The following is an 11,710-nucleotide window of genomic DNA, read 5'->3' as shown; positions in this document are numbered from 1 at the left end:
TGCTTTGTGGATTTGGAGAAGGCATTCGACTGTGTCCCTTGCAGTGTCCTGTGGAGGGTGCTCCGGGAGTATGGGGTCCGGGGTCCTTTACTAAGGGCTGTCCAGTCCCTGTACGACCGGAGCAGGAGCTTGGTTCGCATTGCCGGCAGTAAGTCAGACTTGTTCTCGGTGCATGTTGGACTCCGGCAGGGCTGCCCTTTGTCGCCGGTTCTGTTCATAATATTTAGGACAGAATTTCTAGGCGCAGCCAGGGGCCGGAGGGTGTCCGGTTTGCAGACCACATGATTTCGTCTCTGCTTTTTGCGGATGATGTTGTGGTGTTGGCCTCATCAGACCAGGACCTTCAGCATGCATTGGGACGGTTTGCCGAGTGTGAAGCGGCTGGGATGAAAATCAGCACCTCCAAGTCCGAGGCCGTGGTTCTCAGTCGGAAAAGGGTGGCTTGATCGCTTCAGGTTGGTGGAGAGTTCGTGCCTCAAGTGGAGGAGTGCAAGTATCTTGGGGTCTTGTTCATGAGTGAGGGAAACGGATCGGTGCCGTAATGTGGTCGATGTACCGGTCTGTCGTGGTGAAGAAGGAGCTGAGCTGCAAGGCGAAATTATATAACTTTTATATTAATTGATTTCATTTTTATCTATTTTTATTTTAGTATGCACTGGAACCATTCATCTGTGAGACAAATCAGTTTTATACATCGAATTCAGCCCTATACTAAAAACAGGTGTGGTTATGTTTAATGACTTTGTGAATTGAGTTTAATGAGTGTGATGAGTTTATGTTTATGAGATCATGCTGACTTAATATAAAAATTCAAGTTATTTATTTTCTAATAAGTTCTTACCCAAACCAATATTAAATTTCAGAGTGTGACAGGTGTACAGTTCAGCATTTGGTCCTTAGGGCAGTCAATTTATCTCATTGACAAATATTATTGTATATTGTGGAAAAACTGGTAAAACTAGTTACAAAAATTATCTTAGACAATTCTTAAGTGGCATAAGTTATTCTATTTTTAAATAACAGCTGTATATAGAGATGTGGTGGAAATGACATTTGTTCATTGCAGGTCGGAAAAAATTCAAAATATGATCAGTTCTTTTGTAATCTAAGTTTGTCCTCTTATAGACCTTAAAAGTTGTTCACGTGTTAAGGAATAGATAAGAACTACAATAACCACAAGTTTACGTGTTCCTGGGAGGTTTGATTTACGAGTTCAATGAGAGTTCCGAACGAATTTCAAATGAATCACTCTTTTGAATCGGTTCTTTTCGATAGGAAAACGGTCTGAATTGGTTGGTGATTAAGTCTGAATCATTCGTACAATTCAATCACAGTCAATCGAAAGATGTCTCACTCAATCAAACGAAAACTTTTACTCACGATAGAGCTCTAGAAGTGCATTCATCTACAATCAGCTGAAACCAAACCTGCAAGTGAATCCTGTCGAGGCAGTTCAGCACAGGTCTGCACGTGCAGACTGCGGTCATGGACTGCAGGGGAAACAATATTTACAACTAAAAGAGTATCAAAAATCGTTCAGTAGCCTACAATGGCACATCAAATGACCATCTAACCATTACCATCGATAACCATGGTACTACTGCCACAGGTAAGCGAATAATAATTTAAAAAAAATAAATAATAATGGAAACGTCATTCTACAGAAACGTCCACTTTTGGTATGGCAAGATGTCTTAAAATTGATTTCTTTTTCTAACATTTAAACTTACACCACATTATTAGACTACCCTTTGACTTTATGAATACGCATAAATGACAGCTTAATGATTTTTTATACTTTTTGTACATTTATTTAAAGACCGCATGTACCAATTTTTTGTCACTGGTGTTACCTTACTTCTTTGGCAATATTAAAGGTTTTTATGAAATATTATTTCTAATTTTTTTCAGCACATGTAGACAGAGTTGGCCAAAAATAATAATAATGCAACAAATAAGGAGATTATGTTTTATTTATTTTAATCAGGTTTGTTAAAAGTGTGCTTGAATGAGGTTAGTTCGTTTGCGCAGCCATCTATTTGCTATAACAATGAAAATATTTGAAAACCAGTTAAAATCAAGTAATGATGCAATCCTTTAAATCTTAACTTTTGAGTGTAGCAGAATTAAATGGATGTAACATTATTACTATTTCACATGTGACATTGCATTTAATGTGACAGAAAAAAAGACAGTAACACCAGTGACACAATAAAGTTGATCTATAAATGGAAGTCACTGGTGTTACTGGTGTTACCCATAAGAAAGGTGACACCAGTGACAGTAACACCAGTGACAATTTTCATGAAAAATTAATTTTACAAAATGTCTGCTGCAAGGTAACAAACCACATGTTGTCAATCATGGTATACTAACTAAATTAAGTAGTTTAATCCATTTGTATTCTAGTTTTTTTTACAATTACCTAACAGTAAAGTAGGTCATACCAGTGATAACTGAGAAGAGACAGTGGATCTACCATGGGCTTTTCTTCATAGATATTCAGGAAATTGGAAGAAGAAAGTAAAGTGATGTCATCAGTGTGATTTTTATTTTAAAATAAGAGATTTTTGTTTAACGGTAACACCAGTGACACAACTCCAGGGGACCACTAATTTCATTATAAATGTAATAATATTTATTCTGCTTTTTTTTATATGTATATCATTTACATAATATATTTGATAGTTATGTATACATTATTGTGTTTTAAATGGTGTAAAAATCTGTTACTGACCTCAAAATAAAGCATTTCTCCTCTGTACATGACTGTGGGGTCGGGCACTTCTGTGGTGCTTGAAATTCTATATAATTAATAAAAATCAAATATTGCCACATTGATGGCTCAAAAAGGTGTAATTGTTCAAATAACATATTGTTTTATTTTAAAATGTAAAGAAATTGTAACCCTAGCGTGTTTTTTAAGTGTAATATTTCTGTAAAGGCTAGGGACAGAAAAATGGACATTTTCATAGAATGACCCTAATAATAATTTAACAATTGCGTTGATATATAAAACATTCTGTTGAATACAGTATTGGTCGTCAAGTTATTTTACTGTATTATTATATCACATACATACATATTATAGCCAAGCCCTGCACACACAGATTCTTACAGTTTTACTGTTGAAGTCATTTTGAAGTTTCTTGTTTTTCCTCATAAAACTATAAGATCAAATTATAGCTTCTACCTTCTACAAATTACTACTGTCATTTTTTTTTTTTTTTTGCCTTAGTGAACTGCTAGAAGGCTGTAAAAAGTCTTTATTAATATTTAATATCATCTTTAATATTATTTTAGGTTAAGAACAGGCATAATGCACTTAATAATCCGTAATTTTACATGGACTGGCAAACAAAACCGCTTTTATACATAGCATGTCTATCTAGTTTGTCTCACTTATGACATTGGCAGCACAGGATAAGAAACAAACCCTCATCCGGTTTATCTGGACACTTCAATTTGCGAGCATCATTAATAGCAATAGCATGCTCTTCGATGCTATTAAAACTGCTGCTAGTCTGTGCAAGATTAGCATGGAGTAAACAGGAGTTCAACGTTTGTATTTCTTTAAAAGTTTTCCATTGTTTACCAAAACTGGACTGAAGCGAGAATAACGTTCGTCCTCTTTAGTATTCCTTACACTGCAGTTCCTATAAACACATAAATATATTCTAGACCGTTTCCTTCAGTGAAGACAGTGATGTAGGTAAGAATCTATTACTGCACTTCGGTCTCTCTCACACACATAAACACACAGACTGTGATGGTGGTGAATAAAACACATCCAGCTCAAACCAAGAGAGCAGATCACGGCTCTGAGCTCCGATTCAGCATAAGACTCATGTACATTTATTGTATTTGTTCTAGATGCCTAAAACATCCATGCATGACTCCATCCATCTCCGTTTGTAGCGCAGTAGATTTGCACAAGATGAGATGAAGATATGCAAAACAACAATTTGACACAAACGTGCAGAAATTGTGCTGAATTGTAACAATGACTAAATTGAAGCACTGCTTGACTGGTTTTCATTTCCTAAATGTAGGAATTACATCTGTTCATGGCTCTTCATCAAAATTTTGACATCTCTTGTGTTTTTCATCTCTCTCTACCGGATGCCGAGATGTACTGCGCAGGGACGATAATCTCTCTTAATTTTTAGGTTGGCGTGAGGTTAACCCGGAGATGAATGACTGACACATGATTGAGGGTAAAGAGTGTGTGTTCACTGCTGTGGGCGGTAGTATTGATCCACTGCTTTCAATTAGGACTCTCATCTACATATTCACCTTAATATTCAGCGTACATAAGCGTTCTGTAGCATTCTTTACATGCCGAGAGTGATGTGAGGGCATATCCATCAGGTTCCTGCTCATGTCAGCACTGACCGACTGGTAAAGGCATAGGAGGTTCTCCCGCTCCACAACACAGATACTATTTTACTCTTCTAAAAAAAAAACTTCAAAAGGTGAAGCAAGGAATAGTTCAGCCAAAACTGAAAATCATCATGAAAAGCCAAAAGTAAGGCTTTTTGAATTTCTCATAATACAAAAATAGATTTGTTCCCAAGTTTGCTCCAAGTTTGTCATATTCAAATGAGATTGGAGAGCTACTCTACTACAGCAGAGGAGAAGATTTTCAGTGTCTTGTAACAAAAGATGCAGTCTGTTCTTCATACAAAGCTTTTGCATGGCTTCAGAAGGCTTAGGGCAGGGGTGCCCAATCCTGCTCCTGCCGATCAACTGTCCTGCACGTTCATCTCCAACCCTAATCAAACACACCTGCCTTTAATTTTCAAGCGATCCTGAAGACGTTAATTGGTTGCTTCAGGTGTGTTTGATTATGGCTGGAGATAAACTGTGCAGGACAGTCGATCGGCAGGAGCAGGGTTGGGCACCCCTGGCTTAGGGCCTCATTTATAAAATGCACGTACGATCGAATTTGATCCTAAAATCCATTGATTTCATTCAACTTTGAAAATGAGGAATAGATCAAGATTTATAAAGGCAAAAACCGGTGTGAAAACCTTCTTTTTTGCATATTATTAATTAAAATAAGCCAAAATTGTGTATTAAAATGTAAAGATAAATATATCTCTATATGCATTGATAATATTATTATATGTGCAAATGAGCAACTACATGACAATTATGTCATTGGAATTCATATGATTTCCTGGAAATAAATATGAATATACTTTCACTTACCCATGATGATGATGAGTGCTTCTGAAACATAAAGTGACGTTTGTGGGCAGTCTAGGTGGACTTTATGTGCTTGTTCACATTGTGTTTGATTTTCAGATGAACTGCAGTTTATAAACTGAGAAAAACATTTTTTTGCGTATGGACATTTTATAAATCATTCGTAGGAACTTTTGGAAATTGCCGTATTCAATTTTAGGATCATTCAATGCACTTCTTTATAAATGAGGATGGATTTTTTATAGTGGCTTTTGTGTTGCATTTTGGTTTTCTGGGAAAGAGCAGCATGGACATTCTTTCAAATCACTCTTTTTGTGCTCAGCAGAAGAAAGTCAGTCACACAGATTTAGAGCAACATGAGAGTGAAGGATGATGACCGAATTTTCTTCTATGACCAAACCACACTCTTAAAAATAAAATAAAAAATTAGTTTTTTTGGCAGTGATGCTGAAGAAGAATCATTTTTGGTTCCCCAAAGAACCTTTCAGTGAACAGTCCCCCTGTGGTGAAAATCAAGCTTTTAATGTTTTTAATATGCTTTAAGACAAACCATGTGTAAATTCATAAGTCGACACCATTGCTGAGTATTTTCTCCTTAAAACTGCAGTGAACCAAAGACAGTCTCAAAAACACGCTTTGAAATCACTGGTGTTTCTGACGTCACAAACTACCTTGTAACCAATCAGATCAACGTGTGATCGTCAACCAGTGGATCTCTGAGCTGAGTGAGTGAGTGGAGGCGGGGCTCATTTGCATATTCATAGAACTGCGTATACTAAATGAGGCAAGTGTGTAGAGTTACATTCAAGCTACGCAACTAAAAAACGTTTAAATATGGCATTTTGGTGATCAAAGATGAGTTTTAAGGGACTTTAAAAGAACCATTTTTTTCTTAGCACTACCAAATACTCAAACTGTTTAGTGTATTTCGCATGTGCCAGCACATCTGCTGTATTACTTGGTTTGAGGAATGCTTACATGTAGCTCTTAATGTTTTGTTTTTAGGTTCACTTTTGTGTTTTCTTCCCAGACAGAAATGCCGGGGTGTCTGTAAGTCATCATTACTGCTGAGCTGGGCATGGACCGCTGCTCTGGGTGAGGAGGGAGCTGATGAACTGAGACCACAACACAACTCCTCAATGCTGCGCTCATTTCACCTCTTATACGATCTGTTATCCACAAGGCCGGTGCTCAGGTAACCAGCGCCTAGTAAAAACACTACACTCCCATCACTTGTGGCCTTGACACCTAATGTGGCAGCACAAAGAGCCATCTTCACTGTAAAAATGAGCTAACCGCTCAAAAGACACAATGGAAGTCTAAAACATCCTCTTTTATTGTGGGCTAAACATCTCCCTTGGGCCTGGCAGTTTGGCGTTTGAGAAATCGGAGGCTGAGGAAGCCATTGTCCCGCAGTTATAGTTCATTATTATAGTGGTGCTCCGACTGAAGAGGAAACATATGCCAGTCACAGTCATCTAATTAGCTCAATAATCCTTCAATGGGCACAGGCTAAATACTGTAGTCCTGGAGGAGGTAAACATTCGCTACTGTAACACTAATGGCACAGAAGATCCGCCAGGTACTGCTTTACAGGCTTATTCCCTATGGCCCGGCATAATTAATAGCTTTACAGTCTTCAAGGCCATAATGCTCATCAGTTATTAATTAGAAATTCATTTTGCTGAATAAATAACGCTGATGATTGATGATGAAAGTTGTAATTGGGCTCTGTGAGAGAGTCTCGCGGGAGAAGTCTCTCAGAGAAACACAATCACAGTCGAGGAGTTCCAGTACGCTGGGCCAGACACACGGGGAGTTCGCAGCCGAGCCGAGCCGAGCCGTTCTGCTGAGACCGCCGGGCTAAACGCCACAAATGAGACTTAGCAGAACCACGTTCATCAGGGGTTCTCTACCCTTACGGTTCTTAAAACTAAAATTTAGCGTCATTTGATGTAGAACATTATGGATCTATACCTTCTGAAAGTTGACATTAGGACCGCATGATTACGACCAGGGCTTGACATTAACTTTTTTGCTCTCCAGCCACTGTGTCTAGTGGTTTACAAAGTTACTAGCCACTCGGCATTTTCACTGGCCACAATTTTGACATTGATACCATGAAGAAAAACTGCAATATAGATATTTTTAATATTATCTCTAATGTGGCCACAGGATTATTAGGCTGCTGTCACTTTAAGACCTGGCGCATGGATCCATTACACTGCGTTTTCTTTCTCAACTGTTTACGTTCACTTAAAACATAACTGATTGTGTTTACGTGAATACTTACCAAGACATTTTGACATTATTTTGTGTGTATTTGACTGTTTAAGTGCAATCAGCAACGAAAAATAACATATATTTTTATAATATTTTTACTAAATATTTTAGTGCTGAGAGACGGCTTTATGTGCGCACACTTATCTGAGGGAATGAGTACAATTATGCGCAAGACTCACAATCCCACGCTGAAATTCAAGCCCTGTAACAGCAACAATATTCATCCGGTGCGAATTAAACGAGCGAGTGAGTGGAGGCGGGTTTGATGAGAGAGAGAGAAAGAGCAGCTGGTATTGTGTGTCTATTCTGCGTAAAATGAAAGCGTTTGGGTATCGATATTTTTGACAACACTACATTGCACTTAGTTTATGATTTCAGATGCCTTTTCAAAAGACTACAATTGAAAAATGTATATATTCTATATAAAATTCAATGTGCCAAAGTGGCTATTAGGAGTGTCTGCGTTACACACGCATTTGGCTGGTGTTAATGTCGAGCCCTTACGACCTATTAATATTTATGTTTAATGCAATTTTCCTGTTGCTGAATCACTAGCTTGCAGTGTATATTGGGTATTAAGGTGTGATCAAATATTTTAATTTCTTTGCTCATTTTTATACATCCAAAATCCAATGGGAATCTGTGTTTTCGGGAGTTAAGCTTAAAGGGATAGTTCACCCAAAAATGAAGATTCTGTCAGTAATTACTCACCCTCATGTTGTTCCAACCCCGTAAGACCTTCGTTCATCTTCGGAACACAAATTAAGATATTTTTGATTAAATCTGAGAGTTGTCTAACTCCTCCATAGGCTTCTAAGGGACTGAAACTTGCTGGCCCAGAAAATGTATTAAAGACATCGTTAATATAGTCCAAGTGACTCCATTGGCTCGATCTTAAGTTTATAAAGCGACGAGAATACTTTTTGTGCGCAAAAACAAACAAAAATAACGACTTTATTCCACTTTTCATTTCCTTCTCTCTGGGCCTCGGGTCTTTTCACGTAGTGTTTAAGCGTAGCGCGTCTGTGTTTCACGTCACCACGTATCACACATGACCAGCGTCGGCCAATAGTGAGCCTACGTGGTGACGTGCAACACAGACGCGCTTCGCGAGTAATTACTAACAGAATTTTCATTTTTGGGTGAACTAAAGAGGCAAAAAGTTTCCCATGCAGATTTCGTTCATATTCAAGTTGGCCACGCAAATTTTCTGTATTGACCAACAGAAAGCGGCTTCATTTGAAAGTGACTTCTGTGCAAACTGTGCTTCCCACATCACAACGCTACGACATTTTTGTGCCTTTCGCTGAAATATTGCTAATATGTCAGCGTCTTTACACCATATAGTGATCTGCGCAACATCTAGTGAATCAAAAACGACAGACAACGTTTGTCAAGTAAATCTTTTTTTTTGCGGAGGGTCAGATGATGTCTGTGGTTGGTTACATTTTGGTCTCAATTAGTTAATCATGGCAGCCTATTTCATAATCTTAATTATTTATTCAACTGATAATAGACAAATCAGTGCGGCTGCTGTTTGGGTAAAGCTCGAGGTTGCTCTTTTCTGCTCATTAGCTGTACGGTCCTGTCGCGCAGGTAATGCGTATAATCATGCGTGATCGTTCTGTAGAGGACGGTTGCTTGGCACTTCACCGATGGACTGATGGTCTTGGAGTAGAGCACAGGTAAACTGAGAGGTGATCCTCGAACCGTTTCATCTCGCATCAATATTTGCAACAAAAGGCTGCGGAAACAACAATGGCATTACGGTACTGTATACTAAATCGCAGAAACGGCACGGTTGCTAAGTTACTAAGTCCCCGGGGGCCGGCGCACTCTCTTTAAATGACGGAGAGGAGCAGTGAAAACTCCAGCCCTCTATGCTTCACTATCGATTTTACACCGGAGATCCCAGCACTGATGATAGGCTTCTGATATATTTTCCTGCTGCAGCCGGTCCCTCGGAGCTTTGCAAGAAAAATATCTGTCAATATGCTCCTATTATGATCTCTTGATCTGTGGCGATAAAAACTTTAAGCGTCGGCCCTTATTGGAGAATAATGGGTTGGCCTATTCAATATCAATTGCGATTTAGGAGTTTTCACAGTATTGTTTTGCCGGAGAGAAGCGTAACCCTAGGTGGGATGCTGTGGGCCTCATTAGTTTGATTGACTCGCCGCGGAGCACGATGGGCTGTGACATCACCGGGCTTCGTAGTAAACCGCGTTTGATGGGCCGGTCTCGTCTCTGGCTTTCTGGCGTTTCACAGACCCGCGCCACTCTCGACGCCCTATTAGCAATTTATAATGGTGATCAAAAAGCAGTCAGTGCCGAATCAACACAACTGTCTCCGCGCCGCACTAATTGGCCTGTGTTCTGTTCTGATAAATGGCTTGTGACTAGCATGGGGTCCCTCAGATTTCGACGCCTCTAATGGCCCACGATAACTAGATTTACCAACAGATACCGGGTCAAGGAACAGGGATGGGGTGCAAATGCAAAAAATGTTAATTAATATCAATAATGGCCAATTATGAGTTTGACAGAGGGATCTGTGCATTTGCTCTGGTGACTGCAGGCCGGGTTGAAGGGAAACGCTGCGGAAATTAGCATAACAGTGTATGCCCGCTCCACGGAGGAGCCCAGCAAACATCTGCTGTGTTAGAAATTCAAATCCGCTCCCTGTTAGCAGCGCGGGTTGTAGCTGCATAATCAGCCATTCTTCTTAGGCCATTTTGACGGCGCTAACAATGCCCTGGTGACCGGGGGGGCCCTCCCCTCTGGGCCCTCCAATCAGATCGGCCCCGGCTGTACCCGCCGCAGCGCAGGAGTCAAAGAGCACTTCGGGGACTGGCTTTGTGCGGCAAACACTAATCCTTTTCACCCGTTTCACCGCCTAGTAGCACTTAAACAGACAGGCTTTAATCAAATTTAAACATGCATTTGGAGGCTGAATGGGGTGTAAATGACATATTAATTGACAGGCTTTTCTGTAGAGCCTCTGCTGACTAAACACTCCTGCCCTCTTTTTTGTGTAATTAATCACTAGAGCTGGATTATGCGCTATTAAACTCTGCGTTCAGTGTCAGCGGTGGATAAATAAAGGAGTCCGATATCGCCTGGCGGAGTTCTTCAATACAAGCAAAAGTGCCTTATGTATTTATTGTTAGGCTTGTAAACCACAGAGGGCCCGTGACCGCATTATCCAGTGCGCTTCCACGTGCATATCAACATTTTGCTCACAAACCCAAATATCGTCCTGTTTTCTGAGCGTCTGGTTAATCTATTGTAACGCAGCAGCAGTGTGACCGTATTGACCAAATTGGACCATATGACAAGCGGTGTACATGTCAGAGTCTAGGAGGAGTGGTAGGTCCCAGAGGAGAGCCTTTAAAGAGCTGATAGAGCGGCCCAGCTGTGGGAAACCTGCTCCTCCACACCCCCCCCCCCCACACACACACACACACACTAGCAGGACGCTAACACCGGAGCATGCTGATCTGTTAAGGGGGATCTGAAGTGTTTTTGATGGAACGACAATATTGTGTTTAACCCGAAATGATACACTCTTAGAAGAAAAGGTTCTGTGTGGAACTTCTGTCACGTGCTTCATATATAGAACCTTTCCCATCATTTTATGGATTTAGTTTTAATTAAATAGTTTGAATTCATTTTTATTTATAATCACATTTTATGAATTAGTCATACTTTATCACTAGGACAAAAATGCAATAACCTGTTAAACATTAAAGTATTATGTCATATTTTTTGTCATTTCTCCTTGTATAGCCTATAAACTTTTTGGGTCAAGAACCCTTGTGTTCTAAATAGAACCAACCTTTCTTTCTAAGAATGTATCTTGAACAGATTCAGTATATGTAATAATATATTGAAGCATATATGTACATTTCAAAACACTGTGGATTTCTTATATCTTTTATAGACTACTCTTTATCACAGATTCAAGTCAGTTTAATTACACAATACACATCGTTTCAAAGCAGCTTCATGGAAAATCATGATGTTAATGTTTAAAACTTGATAGAGCTTAGATTAGAGCTGGGCGATAATATAGTTTTGATTTTACGACAATATAATCAATCGAGCTGTTGAGATTTGCTGTATAGTATGTATCGTGTCACGTGAGTATACTGTATAGTTGTGGTAATAGTTTGCATTTTATGACGATATAGGAAATATCAGAAATAGATGAAAT

The 11,710-nt window shown here is 39.3% G+C and overlaps 1 long non-coding RNA gene across 1 annotated transcript in view; it reads left to right on the top strand.

The window, feature by feature from the left end:
* The first annotated feature begins 1,492 nt into the window (after positions 1-1,492).
* LOC307164075 overlaps positions 1,493-11,710 on the top strand; it is a 92,808-nt gene continuing 82,590 nt past the window's right edge. Inside the window, exons 1-2 of the long non-coding RNA XR_013822206.1 lie at positions 1,493-1,609; positions 6,242-6,406. This is a non-coding gene — a long non-coding RNA (uncharacterized lncRNA). The remainder of the gene's footprint in view (positions 1,610-6,241; positions 6,407-11,710) is intronic.

This window comes from Squalius cephalus (genome assembly GCF_949319135.1).
Source record: "Squalius cephalus genome assembly, chromosome: 9".
NCBI classification, from domain to species: domain Eukaryota; kingdom Metazoa; phylum Chordata; class Actinopteri; order Cypriniformes; family Leuciscidae; genus Squalius; species Squalius cephalus.
The sequence above is the reverse complement of the archived record's forward strand: the minus strand, read 5'-3'. Positions and strand labels throughout refer to the sequence as shown.